Source organism: Bicyclus anynana, chromosome 12 (genome assembly GCF_947172395.1).
Source record: "Bicyclus anynana chromosome 12, ilBicAnyn1.1, whole genome shotgun sequence".
Taxonomy (NCBI): domain Eukaryota; kingdom Metazoa; phylum Arthropoda; class Insecta; order Lepidoptera; family Nymphalidae; genus Bicyclus; species Bicyclus anynana.
Window position 1 is genome coordinate 5,522,070 of NC_069094.1, and position 20,836 is coordinate 5,542,905.

A 20,836-nucleotide genomic window follows, 5' to 3' on the forward strand; every position below is an offset into this window, starting at 1 on the left:
ACTACATCGTACCGGAACGCAAAATCGCTTGGCGGCAAGTCATTGCCGGTAGGGTGATAACTCGCCACGGCCAAAGCCTCCCAACGAGAAATGTATTAAACAGTCGGTAGTTTGTTTCACAGATGTCAACGATTGACATCTGATCATAGATGTCAACAAAAATAACCCCGACCCAAAACGAATAGTCCGAGACAACCGACAGATAACTACTTGACTTACAAGACAGCCATACCAGTTTATATGGAAATTATAAAAAGTACCTAATATAAAGAGGGTTTATTTGAAAATTTTATAATCAATAGAATAATAATGCTCGATTAGTTCTTGTGAACGTAAAATATATTTAATGCGTCCCGCATCTATACTAAGTCTTATGAGTGTACTGCTGAAAACTATTTATACAGATATTAATAAACTTTTCTCGGTAATATCATAAAGGGATGAAGAGACTTACTTATCCGATAAGTTATCCAATACTCAGCCGCAGGATCGTAAATTCATAACCTAATCAAGTAATAAGGCGAAGGGTAAGATTCTGATATTACTCGTAACATAAGTTGGTATAGTTATGTACTATAAACATATGTTTTTTATAATATATTCATCCATAAGTTGTTGGTGAATATTCCTCCAATATTTTTGAAATAAATATATGAAGAGACTGCAATAGTAGGAAATATAGGTATGCCAAACGGAGTCCGTTCCCAAATATCTACACCTACCCTTCAATCTATTTGAAATAAATGCATAGTTTTTGATAACGTAATCCACGTAATATAACTCAGGATACAGCAACAACCTACAGCAACAGCGTATAACCTTACAGCAAAAGTTAGACATAATGGTAGACCATTTAATTCAAATTACAAAAAGAAAATGTTATGTCCTAACAAATGCTTGCAATTTCCCAAATGTTCCGAATGAACGGTTTTTTTTTTAATAAATAATTTAGCTAATATTTTGAACGCTGAAGGCGCGGCTGGCCCGTCAGCTTGATTATGACAAATGACCAGCGTAGCTTCTATTCCGTCAGAATGTTTATTCGAATACGCCCCTGGGTCCGCTGGATCCACACAAATTGGATTTGCATTGTCCGCGTCATAATACGCGAACGGAACCGCGGAAATTCTATTTGTCAGTCGGGGTTTTTATCAAAACCATTGTTCAGAGATTACGACGAGAAAAATTAAACATATAACCGACTGTTTTTATGACTGGTGTATTGTTCATATAATTGAATGCATTGTTTAGGTGGTTCCACCTATGGATTTCGTATTTTCATTCTTTATTCGACATTCTAAGAATTTGCATCTTTATTGCATCGAATTTTCAACTCTATGGTGCTCTATGAATTATCAATACTTATATAAAGTTTAAATCTATACTTCTATATCTATACTAATATTATAAAGAGGTAAAGTTTGTAAGTTTGTAAGTTTGTCACATTTTTTAAATGGGGTAATCTTCGGAACCACTGGTCCGATTTTAAAAATTCTTTCACCAGTAGAATGCTACATTATCGGGGAGTGCTATAGGCTATATTTTATATTGGTACCATATATATTAGCCGAGTTATCTCAGTTTTTGTCATACAGGTCGGACTGAAAATCCTCTTAAACAGACTTATTCGCATGCGCTGCCTTAACTATTGTGTAAAATTGAAATTAATGTATGGAGACTTTATGTATCTTTAAAAGTTCTACAAAAAAGTCAGCGACACCATATATCTATCTTCTATATATTAGCAGATATAGTACCTTTTGTGTTTTAAAAAATATTAATTTTATATACTTAGGTTTACGTCATTATTTATACAACTAAACTTTAATCCTTATTAAAATAAATTATTTAATAATCACAAGGATATTATGGAGATAAGATTTGCCCTTTACAGTATGTTAATTACTTAAATAGTTTCGGAGATAATACAAAATTTCTAAAAGACGCAGAAATTCCGCTATATGACGCCCGGCGCTTTCATTTACGTAGTTTCCGTTAGGGTAGTGGTAGGGTAGGGGTAGAGGTAGGGTAGTGGTAGGGTAGAGGTACGGGAAGGATAGGGAAGTGGTAGGGTAGGGGTAGGATAGGCGTGAGATAGGGGTAGGAAAGGGATAGGGTACGGGGAGGGTAGGGGTAGGATGGGGGTAGGGTGTAGGTAAGGTAGGGGTAGGGTAGGAGTAGGTTTTGGGGTAGGGTAGGGGTAGGGTAGATGTATGGGTTGGGTAGGGTTGGGGTAGTGGTAGGGTAGGGGTAGTAGTAAAGTTGACATCGAAATTTACGCGGACGAAGTCGCGGGCGTCCGCTAGTAATAAATAAAATAATTTTAAGAAATATACTCCATCTAATTGGTCACACATAGGGAAGGCAGCCAATAGTACGCTGGCACTTTTACCACTCTTGATGGCAAGTTACCCTTTAGACCAAATAAGTGCCAGCTCTTGGGTCACTTGACGCATGAATCAATTTGTCAGACATAGAATTTAAAAAAAAATTGATGATCATGTCCCTAAAGTTTCAAATACATACCAAGTCACTAAATACGACGCTTACAAAAGTGCTCTAATAAAAGTTAACACGAAATGAAATGTAAATAGTAATGGTTGATACAACATTGATGTATATGGTTACGTATACTACTCAAGATTCAACTTCCAAAGTCTAGAAAATGTAGCACGAGTGCGATATATCAACGTTGCAGACAACTGAAGCGAAAAATTCTGCTAAGATTTGTGTTGAAGCGGAATTTGGTACGCCAAAGTTAGGCTAGATTTGTCTGTAGCTTTAGCACGGTTCATTTTGTGCTTGTCACGTTCCGTTTGGGGAATGGGTACTGCTCTTACGAAGTTCCCCGATCGCTGCCTGCTATAATGGGCATGAAACACGAATATGCTCAAGGGTACACCGATATTGGATATCGCTTACGAAGGGTCCATATTTGTAGCGATGGCCGATCTAAGGCTTACCTCACGTAACACAAGTCACAACGCAACCGCAAATCTGTGGTTACGCGGCTGATATGCAATTTAGAACTTAATTAAAATAGGTCTTTATTTCATCAATATCATTATCAATCTATTTTTAGGGCCCACTTCTGGGCTAAGCCTCATTTAAGGGAATATGGAACTAAAACCGATGCAGGTTAACGGATGACCATTATTTATTTATGTTAGCCTGGTTATTTTACAACCCTTCCCATTTACGGGCAATGGCCTCCCCCAAACATTTCATAATTTTGGTGTTTGTGTCACTTGATGCTATAACAATCACTATTAAATATTAATGATAATTACCGGGAACGACGGCTTAACGTGCCCTCCGATTTTTTTTAATTATTTTCAAGTGCCATAGTAGAAATTGCATCTTTATCTATTACCCTATTTGTGTTTACAAAGGAAGTCAACTTACAAAGTCACTCGAGTAGGTCTTGTAAAAGGTTCAACAAAAAGTGTCTTTCCTTAAGTGAATAGCGGCGGTCCATTAGGGGGGCCAGGCAGCGAGCCGGGGATAACGTTTTCCGAACAAATCGAATCTGGAGGGGAACGTCCCATTATGCAGATTTTCCATTACAGAAAAGCTCGTTGAGTTTCCCGGCCAGCGTGTGCCCTGCTTATCTGACAAGCGACGCTAACTTAGCGCCCCCGCGCGACCTGTGGGGGTTGAGATTTTTTGTCGGGCCTCTCTTTTTATAAACGCAGTGGATGCATTTGGCTTTTAGTGATTTTAAGCTTAGCTTGGATTCATATTGTACAGCTATTAAGCGGATATAAATACTATAGCGGGTATAGATTTAAACTTTTACATTTTCTTTAAGAAGAATTATATGTATTCGAGACTAGGATTCAAAATTCATTTATTTCAAGTAGGCTTACTTTACAAACACTTTTGACTATTTGTTAAGACTCTACCGACGGTTCGGAAGGCAGGTTCTGCTGAAAAGAGCTGGCAAGAAATTCAACAGTTCTCTGAAAAAAACCTTGAATATTCATAGAATAGAATATTCTAATAAATATAAAGTTACCGACACTATTGTAGGTACGGAACTGTACTGGTCTAGCACGGTAGGGTTAATAGTATTAAGTACATAATAAAAATTAAAAACTAATAAAGAAAGATACTGAAACTGAACTTTCGGGTCACCAAGTTTCGAGGGTTCGAAACCCGGGTCAGGCTTTGAAATAATGATCTTTTTTTGATTTTTTTATTAATTCTCAGTAAAAATCCAAGGTTGGATTCCAAAGTCGTACATTATGATGTGCGGCGTTCTACCTTATAAGCTTCTTAACCCCTCCTATACAAAAGAAAACCTGGCCCTGTAGTGGACAGTTAAAATAAGCTGATAATGATGAAGATGAAGAAAGATATTTGAAAAAAAATACTATAGCTTTTTGGAGAACAACACAATTCAACTTATATATAGCATCTAATGTTTTTCCGAGCGAAATGAAATGAGCGTCGGAATTTCCCATTATGCAGATTTTTCTTCAGTGAAAAACTTGCCGTTGCCCGTCCTCCGGCCATCTTTGTCTTATCGTGACAAAGCGTCGTGAACTTGTCATTTCGAGCGACGACTCTGCCCTATTTCATTTGTGCCTACTATAATTTATATAAAAGCCAAACATCATTTTGCGTCTGGTCACGAAGCTCTAGATAAAGAAAATAAAAGTGTATCTATTGTCAACGATATTTTATACTATAGATACTCGTATGTTACAAAATCACCGCAAAAAGTAATCCGAAATTAGCTACTCCACTGAGCGCACACATGCACACTTTTGTGTTTACTTACATTATAATTATATTTAAGTATATATAGTTTACATTAATACACATATGTTTGCCTCAGTTTTGATGCCTGTGCCCTATTTCCAGGACCCGATCCAGTTTAGTATTTTTAGATAACAAACTGTCTCGAAAAAAATTTTAATAAAAAAAATTCAACCGACTTCCAACTCAAAAATTAACCTAAACTAAAAAGCAAAAAATAACATCTTACCTATGTGCTACCTTCTGATCAGTTTGAAGGCGGTGCCAAGCCAGTGATGTTTTAATTCAAGCCGTTTAAATTACAAAATTTCTGTGGTTCTTTCAGAAACGGCTTTAATTAAAACATGACACTGGATTGGCACCGCCTTCAAACTGATCAGAAGGTAGCACATAGGTAAGATGTTATTTTTTGCTTTTTAGTTTAGGTTAATTTTTGAGTTGGAAGTCGGTTGAATTTTTTTTATTAAAATTTTTATTTTTTAATTTTTAGTGTTAGCACACCTACTGAGTGTGAACAAAAATTAATAAGCAGTTAGTTGAAACGTTATTTTCTTATGATAAGTATCTAAGTCCTACAATCCCAATTTTAAAAATACTACCTTAACTCATATACAAAATTTCACTCCCCCTTTATCCACACGTAATATGAATATTCAGAAAAACGTAAAAGGTGACTGTCCTCCGTCTTCATCACCAGACCCCCTTTGCAGTCACTATCCATATGGGTGGAAAGTTCTCATCAATATAAAATTTATCAAGTCCAAACACAAGGTAGCTACTGTGAACCGTCGAGGAGTTCCCTTAACTCTCCTTCATCTTCATCACCAGACCCCTAATACAGTCACAACCTATCCAGGTGGAAAGTTCTCATCAATACAAAATTATCAAGTCAAAACACAAGGTAGCTACTATGAACCGTCGAGGAGTTCCCTCAACTATCCTTCGTCTTCATCACCAGACCCCTAATACAGTCACAAACCATCTAGGTGGAAAGTTCTCATCAATACAAATAAATCAAGCCCAAACAAAAGGTACCTGCTGTAAATCGTTGACTAGTTCCATCGTCTGTGTTTCGGCTCCATCATCAGACCAACTCCAGACCTTCATAAAATTGTAGTGGTTTAAAATACCACAAATGACGGAATTATCGCTGGACATACATAAAAAAAAAAAAAAAAAAAACCTCCTCCTTTTTGGAAGTCGGTTAAAAACTATACTATAATATAGGGTATATTATAGTATAGTTTTTCGAGACAGTTTCCCTAGCCTAACTCTAGTATAATATCGTTGTCTATTATACTCGCATAATTTATAAAAGGTTTACTACCAATGGATCGAAGTGTATGGCCCATTAACTCTACATTTAGAGTACCTACATCAAATTTTATTGGAATATTTCCTATCTACGGTTCTGATAAACTTCTAGCAATTTATAAAATTAATTAATTAAGGAATTTGGAAACAATTTGGAAAATTGATTAATTTATAATTGGGAATTCGACAAACTTGGCCGGTAAAAATGATAAATATATTATGATAAGGCCAGGGATCAGCTCAGTAACCAAAATATTAAGTTTTTTCTAATGTTTAGTTGAACCAGATATATTTCCTCGCGAAAGAAGCAGTTCTTAAACTCTTTCTGTACTTTTAAAATTACATATTACTCGGCTGCGAATGGTATTTTGACGCAGGTTCCTAGGTTCGATTCCCAATCAGTTTAATATTTAATATAAATCTCTACATTGACTTGGGTCTAGGTTTTGTGAAGACGATAAGACGAATGAGAGGGGTTAGGCATTCCGTCCACCAAGCTGGTCCAATGCGGATTGGCAGACTTCACACACAGAGAATTAAAAAAATTCTCTGGTATGCAGGTTTCCTCACGATGTTTTTCCACAAATACACAACTGAAAAGTTGGAGTTGCATGCGCCGCAACGGATTCGAACCTGCACCCTCCGGAATCTGAAGCAGAGGACACATCCGTTGGACTATCACGGCTCAAGGGCTCAACATTAATTTACCGTAATATTTGACCGAGATAGAGTATGACCCAAACATTTAGTATATAAAACGAACCGTAATTTTCACGGTACGCGATTCACAACGTCGTGCCCTTCGAAATCACAAGAACATCGTAATATTCGGCAACGCAAGCGGCCCTACTGAATTGACTAGGAGCTTGCAATAGCCAGACATACCTCAGTTTATGTAGGCTGAATGTTTGTCAGCATAAGCTTATAACATAACTCGTAAAGTTGAATTTTTGACTTGCACACACAATTGATGAATTTCTTAAAGATAAAGATACTTTGAGGCCATTGGATTAGCTTCCACCTTGACACGGGAAGTAAAAACAAAATAATTTTAGTGATTTATTTGTTTATAATTTATATTTTTTAAAGGACTTCTAGGGCAGAACCTGCCTTCCGAACCTTAACAAATGGTCTAACTTACTTTTCAAAAGGTGCTTGTAAACTAAGCCTACTAGAAATAAATGAATTTTGATTTTAAGTTTCCAACTTTTCTTATCACTTATCATTATTTATTAACGTATCATTACAACCTGATGTTTCAAAAGTGCTTGTAAGCTAAGCCTACTTGAAGAAAATGATTTTGATTGTCACTTTGACATATGTTTGACCTGTGGTGGCTTTGGAAATGCTACCTGCATTTCAATGTAATTTTTCAGTTTCCTAGACATAATACTTAGCTTTAGGGCAACCCTTGAAAACACTGTTAAACATCAAACATTTAGGGCCTCTAGCGAGGGGTTGCCGTGAAGATAAGGATCTAGAGACTGCAGACATGAATCCTCAGGAATCGGGATGTCCCGAAAAAAATATCAAAGACATACGTTTTATATTGGTAAATTGAAGATCAGCCTGTCAATTATGTATCTCGGCTTACGCTTTAAAACATGAACTATCTCTACTATCTACTAACTGTCGTATTTTAAATTTTGCAATCATCTCATGTAAGCAGTTATCAAGGGTTCAGTCCTTCAGACTATTTTTGAAAGCCACTACGGCCCAAACTTATCCCTTCCAGTGGCGAAGGATGGAATTTAGATGAAGGTCAACAGTCCCAAAGAAAAGTCCCAAACAAAAGGAAATGCATATAGCGTGATACAAACTCCGGTTTCTCATATATCTAGATACAGTACAACAATGAATATGAATGGATTTTTAAAGGCTTGCATGTACTCTTCGCCGCTAATCTCTTCATAAAATGCGGTAGGTCTGGCCACGCAGTCTCCTGTTCTATTAAGTTAACGAGATGTCTCTCCCGGTCCCATAATCGATGTCACTCTCCGCGCTCCCTGCCGCCGCCGGCTCTCTTTTCTGTTTCAATTTTAATTTAACGGATTGCTAGTTCGCTTTGGCTCGTCAACGTCGTAAGGGACTTTCGAAAAAACTAAAAAGATTTTAATAATTCTAACCGTACGTTTAATTTATCAAAAGTGTAAATTATTTCTGTATTAAAGTTTAAATGGTACTCTAAACGGTGCTATTATTCGCCGACTTACTCGTAGTCTTTTTTAAAGATCTCTAAAAGCTCTATAAAAACGTAATAGCTAACCCAGCAAACGTTGTTCTGCCATTTCATTTCATTACATTTCTTTCAAAAATCGCCATTAAAATTGGAGGCGGGGGTAGGAGGATGATATATTTATACTTTATCACGCATTCTTATATCTACCAAATATACAAAAACGATAAAATCGATCGAGCCGTTTCGGGGGAGTGACACCACAAACATCGTTACACGGGATTTTTACCAACATCTTAGATTAGCTCCGTGGTTTCACCCGCGTTGTAGGGTATTTGACCCACATCAAATTTAATATAAACCATATTAATTTCGCATAGTACGAAATATATCGATATTATTATTAATAAAAGTTAAAGATTTCTTTTAAAACTTGATTTAAAAATCATGTATTGTTTTTCTAATTTTCACAAAAAAAACGCTGTTGTCTATTTTGTGACGTCACAATATTACTTGGTGTTGCATAGGACTTGTTAACGTGAAACCATGACACAGTTGTAATATACGGCTTTCGCTCGTATTGACTAAAAAAAATTAAAAATTGAAATTTTCTTGTAAACATGACAATCTCAGAAAAATATGATATTTTTTTTTCAATCTAGTATTCAATGGGAATACGGGGGTAAAATATAGCCCGTGTCTTTATATTGGTAGAGGAATTTTAAAAATCAGTTGATCCAGAGATTACCTACAACAACCTCACAAACTTTACATCTTTATTATATTAGATTAAAAATTTTGATTAAGAGACGGTTTTCGTTGTTTCCCTTAAAGCAGAAATTCTACGCATACACGAGTAAGGCAGTAGCGAGAGACCTATTCGGTGTGATAATAGGATTCCCGCACGACAGGAGCCATCATTCTAGTCGGGATGACGAAGTCCCGCGCGCGTGCCTGCGTGCCGTACGCTCGTTGTTTAGCAAAATAGGTTTCAGATAGCACGATTACTATTCAACACGCCCACAGACACCAAGAGGCGACAAAGCGACGCCGCTGGCAATGATCGATTGCTGCCTGGAAACCATCCGCCGTTGATCTCTTACTTGTAAAGAAAGAAAGAAAGAAAATTATTTTATTTGGACACACACATACTTAAAACAAAAGGAAGAAATTTTAAAAATATAGTAAACTAATAATTTAAAGATATTAAACTAATAATTAAATAAATCCAAAAAAATTCTGTGTGTGGTACCAAAATGGTCATCACTCAGCATGTGCTACGCTAGTGATGGATGCACCAGCGTAGCACATGTGTGTGTCACCATCACCTTGGGTCACCTATACTCAGTGCACAAGGTTTTTAACCAGGGCAGGTACTAAAGTTTGGCAAATGAAAGTAGAGACTGAAATTCAAAAAGAATTTAGAGTTTATTCCCAAAATTATATGCATATGTTGGAATAGCCCAGTTTCCAATGTATTTTTTTTTTGTTATATAGGTAGTAATTCCACACGTACGCGTTTTTTTAACAAACATTAGTAGAGTTTTTTGCACTCATAGATGCGGTGGTCGCGTTGTGCATGACGGCTCGACTTGAAGCAAAAATCGCGACAAACACAAGAGTTTACCGGACGTCATGCAGCGCTGCAGGCAATTATGCATGTTTGCAGTGGATTTGAGTCATTCAAGATCACAATTATTACATTAAGGAACATTTTTCTCATTAACCCCGACGTTAGACTTTGTGTCTGTGTGTTTATGTGTCTGTGTTTGCGGAATCGGAGCTTCTAGACGAATTGACTAATTATGATGCAGTTCTTTTCGTGTTTGAAAGCTGACGTGAAGAACATGCTTTAAACGATGAAGATCCGATCAGAAGATATCGACGTTTTTATGGTGGAAAGAATTTCTGAAGACGATTTAGGTCAGAAATTCCTTCCATAATAAAAACGGAAACTTTAACTTGTTTGTTTCTCAATTAAATTTTTAATATTTTATTTATGTAATTTAGTAATAATTTTTTTGTATTCTAACTGTTTTCGTTTGAAGATATTACCTGTCAAAGTACGAATACCTAGCAGTTGTTGAACAATGTTATACATATCATCGTAGTCTCATCTTCGTGCAACGGTAATCTGCTAACCGTAAAAGATATATTAAAATGGCATACCCAAGCAAATGCTTACCCTCAATTTATTATTTGCTGACGTTTATGTTTACATATATGGATTTTGTCTAGCCCCGCAATGTAGACGACAGGGGTAGACAAATTCGCCCGTGTCCCGTGGAGACTACCCCCGTCTTAATCGTAGTTTATCGGATAACTGTCGGAATAGCACAATGATTATTCAACACGCCCGCAAACACGAAAGGTGTTGAATCGTCTGGCAGTGATCGATTGGGTCCGAGACCCAGACTTTGACTAGTTTCTCCCTGTGTAAGCATTACTCGCTAGACGAAAATTTAGGTACATACATGTATAGCTTTGTATGTTTACAAATACATGTATGTACCTTTGTATGTTTACGAATACGTGTATGTATTGTGAGCTCTTTTGGGATACTTTGTGCGAAACAGCCACTTAGTCACGTCTGTGTGTTTAGCTTATCTTAGAATTGGCTACAATTATTTATATCTAGATATAACCAGCAGTTTCATTCGTTCGCCTTTCCCGTTCCTGTAACAATCTATACTAATATTATAAAGCTGAAGAGTTTGTTTGTTTGTTTGATTAAACGCGCTAATCTCAGGAACTACTGGTCCGATTTGAAAAATTCTTTCAGTGTTAGATAGCCCATTTATCGAGGAAGGCTATAGGCTATATATTATCCCCGTATTCTTACGGGAAAGGGAACCACGTGGCGTCAGCTAGTACGGGTATAAAATATATATTCCTCGCTGATAATGTAGCGTTTTTGAAATCTGCTTAGCGGTTTAGACGTGAAATCGTTACAAATAACTCTTGCGTATTTGCCTCAAACCGACTATATATGTTTACAAAGTGTGGTTAATAACGATCATATACCTGATACCTACGTATAGGTGTTATCAGAGGGCCTAATGGCAGTTTGATACTGTTACTATCGCGTTAACGTAAACGCGAATTTCTAAGGTATTGAAACAGCGGCATCTAGTGGCACTACTGCACAACTGTTTCAATTTCATATAAATACGCGTTTACGTTAAAGCGATAATAACAATATGAAAATATTGAAAACTCCCACTAGGCACACAGTCTACAGTAATTACTTTTTTTTTATGGTTACTATTTTATTAACCCTACAGGCACGTTAGCAAAGTAATCCTACTACTCAATTTCCCGTAAGCCCCTTGTCTATGGACACATGTCTGTGAGTGCTCAATGGTCGTCCAACACGCCCATAAGTGTGCGGTGACGTCAAAATGTCGCTGCCAGTGATCGATTGCCTCCTACGCTCTATCAGTGCTCTATCAACCCGACTGCCCGTTGAGTAACATGAGAAGACATTCTCGAAAGGAAACAGTACTCTCGTCTTTGATGGAACATGTTCGCGTAGCATTAAACTCCTAAATTCAGTGGGTGTAAACATAAGTTGTTTAATAGGAAAACATGGCGTTTTCTTTCCTGAGAAACATTTCCCTCTCATTATTGTTATTCGATTAATAAATAAATCAATAGGGTGGTTAATTGTCTTAATATTTAAATGCGAAAGTTCATTCATCAAGATATTTCAAAAACCGCTTGACTTACAAAGTTCAGATTTGGCATGGAGTTAGTTCATAGGTAGTAAAGGCCCAAGAACGGATTTTGATGCAAAAGGGTCGGATTTAGGAGGTCTAAGGTTTAAGGGCGGATGAAGTCGCGAGCGTCCGCTAGTTATGCTATAAAACAAAGTCCGTTCGTTTGTATCTTTGCGATAAACTCGAAAACGATTGAACAGATTTTCATGCGATTATCACCAATAGATAGTGATTCATGAGAATTTTTTTTGGTAATATAATTTGTCAAGATTTTGTGTAAATTGGTTAACATGATAGCTGTAAAAAAGTCAAGTCGCCAGCGAAAGCGCTGCCTTTGAAATAAATAAAATTAACAGTTTTAAACTAAAAAACACGCTTTTAGCACACATTAATTTTCGTATTCCTGAAGCAAACCCTTTCATTTGATATGCATATCATGGGGGTGGATTTCAAACAGCCAGTCCCCCATCTTGGGGAGGCCGCCATATTGGACTTGTAACGACGTTTCTTAGCTAGTCATGTATTGTCATCAGAACTCAGAGCGTGTGCAAAATTTCATCCTAATCGAAAACCGGGAAGTGGGTTAAATTAAGATTACAAGTGAAGCCATATTGGCTTGCTAAGCGTGTAAAAACAAAGCAATAGAGGGATATATTGGTAGATATATTGGTCACTATTCTCGTTGTATCCTTAATAATAAATTCGGATTCAAACCTTTATATATACACCGTTAAACTGTATATATATTACTTTGTTGACAAAGCTCAGCACTGGACTTCGCATTTCGCAGTATCGGTACAAGCAATAAATTTTGCCAAACGTCCCTTGATGTCGTCGCCCGGTGTCTAGCGAAATGTCTTACATAGTCCGATGATCTTTCAAAACGCCTACAAACGCGGGGTTCGTATCAAGTTGCTGCTGCCAATGATCGAGTGAGTTGGATTCAACACAGGACATACTTTTAGTTAGATAAGTCAGCTCAAACACCCAATCCTAGTTTGCGTTGGGTTTAATATTATTTTGTACGAATCATTTCAAAGTAAATAAATTGTTTCATCGGGAACGGGAAACATGGTTTCTGGAATATCCATAAGTTCTCGAGTCGCGTAATTGATTAAATATGGACTACAAAAGTTTAAGATAGCATAGATGTTTAAGATTAATTTAACATTTTAACAAAACATTGAACATCTATTTCTGAGAGTGATGATGACAATTTGTTTATATTAAAGACAAAGTATTTTTATTATTACAAGCTTTTATTTAACTTGCAATGTATGTGTGTAGGTATGTATGTTACGGTGGAATCTTAGAACTCAATTTTGAAGTAGATATCTTAAACCGATTGAGCTGCAATTTTGTATAGACGTTAAGTTTGGATGACAAATGCACGATATGTTATATGACGTCATTCTAAATCCAATGTGGCGGACCACCCAAGATGGCGGAATAGTTATTTTTAATGCATTTGTACAATATGGGTATCAAACGAAAGGGTTAATTAAGAGTAACTTGAAAATATTAACAGACTCAGAAACCTAGCCAGCGATAACTAAAAAATATATTGTACTTTAAATACAAGATAACGAGAACTACGCGGATGAAACCGCGGTGCGTCGGCTAGTGTGTCAACACTTATCGCTCGAGAGTCCTACTTCTGCTCTACCATTTTATTAACACTCTTGAGTGTCGATGGTGAGAATTTGTAGCTGGTCGGAACATAACAGTAAATTTTGTCTCTCAGATTAACGGTTGCAATCAATGGTGTCGCCGATACCCGCGTTTAATTACGAGTACGTGCCAACTTTTCTTTTATTACAGATGGGCTTATTGCAGACTTTTTTCCTACAAGTCTGCTTTCTGATTTTTAGGAGTTCCTTATACTAAAAGGAAAATTTGGAACCCTTAATACATATTACAATTTAATAAACAATTTTCGAGAGCGCTGGCGCACGTGGCGTGGTGTGCGTGATTGTTTGGGGTTCGATCCCCGGCTGGGCCAATTGTTTCCTTAATTGGTCCATGTCTGGCTAGTGGGAGGCTTCAAAGTCGTACCGCCAAGCGATTAAGCGTTCCGGTACGATGTCGTGTAGAAACCGAAAGGGATGTGGATTTTCACCTACCTACTCCCAAAATCTTAGCATCAGGTGATAATGTAGTCAACGGCTAACATAAATGAAAAAAATCTTTTCTTAGATTTTATGATTCAAGAGTTCTGTAGAACTTACATCTAGTTTGACTTGTTTAGTAAGTTAAAGCTACCTAATGTCTTGTAAACGTAACAGTTTGATAAGGCACCTATTAAGTTTTGTAGGACTATTTGTGGGTATCTGGTCGGGCCATAACAGTAAATCTGGTGTCAGATTTACGCCACTCGCAGCGGATTCCTTCGCTCTTAATTAAGTGCTTACCGAACAACTTGGCGGCTTTGCACAAGTATTGTACAATGTTTTTACATATTTAGTATCATATTATTGTTATTATTAAGATGTAGTAGTAAAAGAATGTGTGTGAACGAAATGCGTATGTTGAGACGACGACGATAAAATAAGGAATGAGTATATAAGAGGAAGTCTGAAAGTGGTGCCAGTGACAGAAAATTTAAAGAGAAGGTTAGCTTGATATGGACATGTTGGGTTGAAAGACTTATTACCAGACCAAAGTTGAATTTACAGGTGCAAGAACACAAAAGGAGAGGAAGGTCAAAGAAGAGATGGCTGGAGTGTGTGAAAGAGGACATGTGTGTAAAGGGAGTAGATGATGAGTTGACGAGTAATAGAGACGAATGTAGAAGATTGACATACTTTGCCGACCCTACTTAGGTAGAATAAGTGAATGGAGATGATGATGATGATGATGATGATGATGATTATTGTCATTATTCATCATTATTAGCATATTTTAACGGCCCACCACAGAGCCAGGCCTCCCTCCCTATAGAAGAGGGGATATGGACCTTATACCCATCATGCTGCTCCAATGCGACTTGGCGTGCTTCAGTTGATAATGATGATGATGAAGCACATGGGTGTAACAACGTAATTTTCTTGTTTGGACATTCGACAAGTACATCGTTAAATGTTGACAATATTTTGTTTGTTGTAAATGTTATCAAATAAATTGGAACATTAATGAAACTCATCAGTATACCTAATAATTGGGTGACCCCGTGACTTATTGGCCCATGGTATTGCTTACTTGATTTTTTATTAACTACTAGCGAACGCCCGCGACCTCGTCTGCATGGAATTTAGGTTTTCACAAATCCCGTGGGATGTATTAATCCAGAGTCAAATCTATTTCCTATCCAAATTTCAGCCAAATCGCTTTAGTAGCCGCATCGTAAAGGAGGAACAAACATACACGCTTACACACAAACTTTCGCCTTTATAATATTAGTGTGATCTAAGCAAGATATGTTATATCGGACAAGTGTGATAGCAAACAAATTTTCCTCATACCATAGTGTAATCGAACGGTTCACCGACACGGTGAATTAAGCGCAGATCCTGCGGCTTAAGGAACTCTCCCAGACGGGAATGTATCACTCACTTCGTAACCTTTACTACTAGAAATATTAGAAAATGCAAGAAATCCCCCAAATAACTTTCGTTGCCTGCCTATTCACTATTTTGATCATTATTATCAACCTATTAAAATAAACATCAAATCAATCGAGAAATTTCATCTATCTACTGTGTAATATCCACCAGTAGGCAATCTCAATTTAATGTAATAAATATGTCAACTAGCATACGTCAAAGATAATTATGATGAATGTCAGTTTAGTGTTTTTTTTTTTCAATAAATCAATGGAAGCATCGAAATAAAATTTGTTTCTCATTCCGTAAGTCAGTGATGTAGAGTTTCGCGCTGCCGCAGAATAGTATTATTGTCCGAGATTCTCTTTGTTTCCATTACAAACTGACTGGAATGCTATTCATTATTCACAAGCAATAATAATAATAATCAATGTTATTAAATAAATAAATGGCAGATATAGAAACAGTACTTCTAGTAAAGTCATTCAAGAAAACATACTCGTTATTAGGTATTGTATCAGAATATCCAAACACTTGTTTTAATAAATACTTTGTATAAGATGCGTAGAAGAACCAAAGTCACTGACATAGCTCAGCGAGTCGCGAAACTGGTTGTAGTGGCAATGGACAGGGCATATTTCAAAGAGCTGATGAAGGTTGGGGTCCCAAGGCGATTGGCAACTCCGCACCAGAAAGCGTAATGTTGGTCGACCCCCCACTAGGTGGACCGAAGACATCAAGCGTGTTGCAGGGAACCGCTAGATGGTGGCGGCTCCAGACCGTGGTATTTAGAAGTCTATGCAAGAGGCCTATGTCCAGCAGTGGATGTCGTTCATCGGCTGTTACAGTGGAATTCATAGTCGTGAAGTGAACAATCCCCCACAAACCAATATTCAGTATTCACCCAGGGGCTGACTATTGAATCATCCTTCATTGCATTTCATAAACAAACTACTGGAGAGCCCCTAGGTGACTGGAGTTTCAAGCAAATGTTGTCTATGATTTTACATTAGATCTTTGAAAATTCTGTGACACAACCACAGAGAGACGTATTTTGTTAATTTTTTGACATTTTACAAAATAATTGAGTTTCTAATATTTTCATTTACTTTTTATTTTTATTTATCATAGTAAAATTTAATTCGTTCAAGAGTACAATAGATCAATTTTATCAAAAAGTTTCTTTCTCACAAGAAGGAGTTGTTAGAAAAATATTGAAGATATGTGGACGAACATGATCATAATCAAAATTATCAGCCGATGGACGTCCACTGCAGGACATAGCCGTCTTGCATGGACTTTCAAACACAACGGTCTCGAGCCGCCAGCGTCCAGCGGCTCCCTGCAACCCGCTTGATGCCCTCGGTCCACCTAGTGGGGGTTCGACCAACGCTGCGATTTCATCGGCTCTTCGAACTATGTGGCCTGCCGATTGCCACTTCAGCTTCACGACTCGCTGTGCTACCTATGTCAGTGACTTTGGTTTGTCTGCGGATCTCCTCATTTGTGATTCGATCATGCAGAGAAATCCCAAGCATACTATTTACTATATAAGTAGTTTGATATTTCATACTTTTGTAATGTGGAATCCTACTTGAAATAAAAAAATTATTGTCAGAGGAAATTTGTTTATTTTACTCAAAACCACCTATAATTACCTGAAATAATTACAAGTAGGTACTATTATGCTGTATTTATTTACAATTTATAGTAAGTGCAGTAAATAAATATAAGTGTAGCTTATCATTAGGATTAGTGGTAAAATTGCATTTCATAAAGCTCTAGATCACATAATATTATATATTTAGGAGGTAGGCTTGGCCCGGTAATGGGCTGATAATAATGAACCACACAGTACTTATTGCAATTCTAAAATCAAACCTATATCCTTTTGATACAAAGTTTAATTAATAACAACAATAAATACATAATTTACATATAACTTATTGTTATTATTGTATATTTTTATAGGGCCAGACTTAAATGAAAAATGCAGAAGTAAACATTTAATAATAATCTTTATTAAAGATGTGAATCAATAAATTTTTATTTTCCATCATTCATTCAATTAAGATTTGTATATATTTTCTATTGTTATGGACTTCAGAGTGAGTGACCACCTTACAATACATTGCAATGCTGCTGACTTTTCAAGGTATGTGGGTCTTCCAATTACTGTGATCTGAAAACTCGGATTTTCAAGGACCAAAGTATTCTCAGTATTCTTGGTAAAACAGTATTCTCAGAGCTCATCACTGCTATTCCCTGCCATGATAGCCGGTTTCTTTAAATCTGTGTATAGGGTCCTCCGGGGTTGTTTATATGTATACCTATGTCTGCCATCAATACAGCTTGATTTGTGGCATTTCTGTTATTTCATAGAATGCTTGATGGACTGCACATACAGTCTGAAAATAAACATTATGTTAGTTACATTTATGTAGGTTATATATTTCCTAAATCAAAACTGGATAGGTATACCTAACATTTATATAGGTTAGATTACAAACAAACTAATTAAATTTTTCATCATGAGTATGTTAAGCATGAGTCTCCTATCAGAATTAGAGGGATAAGGTCCACCACTCTGGCCCAAAGTAAATTGGCAGACTTCACACATGTAGAGACAATGTTTTTCCTTCACCGTATGAGACATGTGATATACATTTAAATTCATAAAATGCACATAACTGAAATGATTTGGAGGTGCATGTTTCAGACAGCATTTGAACCTACACCCTCCAAATAGAAGGCAGAGGTCATATCAACTGGGCTATATGGATTTTGACCTACTCCTTATTTATCTATACTAATATTATAAACAGGAAAAATTTGTTTGTTTGTTTTGTATAGGATCTAGAACTACTGAATTGATTTGAAAGATTCTATCACTGTTGGGAACCTACAACCTCATAATCAAAGGCAGAGGTCATACCCACTGGGCTAATTGGTTTTATATCTACTCCTAATTTATCTTTATTAATAATAGAAACAGGAAAGATTTGTTTGTTTGTATGTAGGTATGTAGGCTCTGGAACTACTGAACCAATTAAAAAAATTCTTTCACTGTTGGGAAGCTACACTATCCCCGAGCTCTATAGGCTATATTTTATCCCCGTATTCTTACGGAAATAGGAATTTCCGTAAGAATACGGGGATTATTGATAATGAACAAAGGTACGTACCTGGAAACATCCCGTTACATAGAACCGAAGTGCTGCTAGAATGCATAATAATAGCGGTATTGGTATTCCTCTCTTGGGTCTTCTGTGTTCATTCTTCATCAAACAGAGGCATATTATGCCTAATATGAGAATCTTTCGTACATTCCATAACGCCATAGTATTAAACTGGATTTACGCAATTGCGAATATTTATCTTGGATACTGATATAACTCGCTGTTTATACACAGTCTTAACACTTTCCAAGTCCACTTTCTAATAAATAAATCACGAATAACAACAAAAAAAAATGCCAGGGGATGGTTTGGCTGACAAATATCGGTAATTCAGCAGTCAGCCGCCAGCTCCTGTCAAATGAGGGGTTTCTTTTGTCTATGAAACGCGTGGGGGTTGAATTCGACACATAGCGGCTGAATAATCCCCTTAGGGGCCCCCTACTACGACTATGAATTCCACCGTTAATGAATATGTTATGTATAATGTTGATGAATAAATTGATATTTTATTGTAAACACTTCACATAAATATATCCTATGAAATGAAAATATACTTAATTGCACACCACAAAGAACAGACAATACAATAGATAAAATATATTTACAAAATGCACAATAGGCGGCCTTATCGTTTACAATACTATCATGTTTATATCTGAAATTTTATAAATCCTTATCAAATTAATTAATAGGCCTACTGTAGTCCAAAAATATAATGGCCATAAAATATACGTTACTGAAAATGTATAGCAGTTAACAATAAAATAAATAGATGCAACAGATTAAACGAGCTTTAAGAGTATCCACATGGAAACGTAACTGAATTGAGATCACGAATCGATTATTTGTTAACGATAACGTACGAACGATAGTTACACGTTCCTCGTAACTCACTCAATAAGTCAGATAAGTTAAAACCGCGCGCGCGCACGGTCGCGTACCATTGGCTAATATTATTCTGTCTCCAAGCGATAAAACAATTTGACCGAAATTAAAAAAAAACAATTGCCAATAATATTATGAATTTGTCATAATTAATTATAAATACAACGCTGTGATTTGTCTAAGATCTGTGACTGTAAACGATTAAAATAAAAAGCGCGTTAAAAATTCTCAATTCCGTTATCTAGTTGCTAAAACGTTAGATACTAAAAATAGTTTTGTGTAAGTGAAACGGTGATAAGTGATATTAGTATTTGAACGCAAAAATGCGTAAATTAATACGTTACGCCACCGTGGCGATGATATTCGTTGTGACGATGCTCCTGCTGATCAAGGTGTCTCAGCTGGACAACCAGAATGATAATAAGTTGTGGAGGGTGGAACGCGCGTTGCACGGGGTTGTGACTGCATCCCCATGTTGTGAAACACACCTTTTGAATATCACTGAGCAGCGAAATACAGTTGCTGAGGTGTGTATTACGTCTTTATCCCAGTTTCTAAAAGCCTAATCAACTAAAATTAAAAATAAATCGTTTGAAGAAGTAGCGCAAAGACAAAGTAAGTGATACCGAGCAGCATAACATCGTTTTGTCTCTAAAGGGTATGGTTTCCGTTGGAACTACAGGCACAGAAAACATGCTACAGGCTTAGACAGGCGTTAGACAGAGATTTTAGAACAAAATGTAGTTTGAAGTGAGATGATATTCTTTAATAGGCGATGGTATTTTACTTGGGATCTTCAACTAATTGTAGGTACTTTGAACGATTTCGTAATATTATCGCACAGCGTTGTACAGCGTTTAACCCACATATTCACTTGACATTAATTAATTAATCGCCTCATCTGTTACTAATACGCCTATGCGCTAATTTGATCAATTATTACCTGCCTGTAATTAGCGATTCAGAAACTGGAAACAAACTGATTGCGCATAAGATCCTCGGCGATTGGTAAATGAACCAAATGACTTCGTTGAAATTATTAATTAATTAGGACTACTAATTTGTTAATTATTAATTGAAGCGCATACTGCATTGGATTAGTGGTTTTGGTTGGTATAAGCTCTAAATGCTTGTCTTCTGTAAGAGGATATATGCGTCTAGATACTGGTTTGAACTCAGAAAAGCATGCAAGATTATGATCTGTCAACCTCCTGGCAACATTCAGAATTAAAAACCCTTTTTTGCGAGTTATGCTTT

General features: G+C 36.6%; 1 protein-coding gene and 1 long non-coding RNA gene across 2 annotated transcripts in view; one reads left to right on the plus strand and one right to left on the minus strand.

Annotated features, from left to right (window-relative positions):
• Positions 1-20,836, plus strand: part of LOC112054996 (mannosyl-oligosaccharide alpha-1,2-mannosidase IA) — a 120,303-nt gene that overhangs the window by 72,959 nt on the left and 26,508 nt on the right. The gene's annotated exons all lie outside the window — the stretch shown is intronic.
• Positions 17,124-19,252, minus strand: LOC128198580 (uncharacterized). The gene is made up of 2 exons (XR_008251323.1): positions 18,701-19,252; positions 17,124-17,923 (listed from the first exon to the last, which is right to left on the minus strand). It is a non-coding gene; the product is annotated as an uncharacterized LOC128198580 (long non-coding RNA).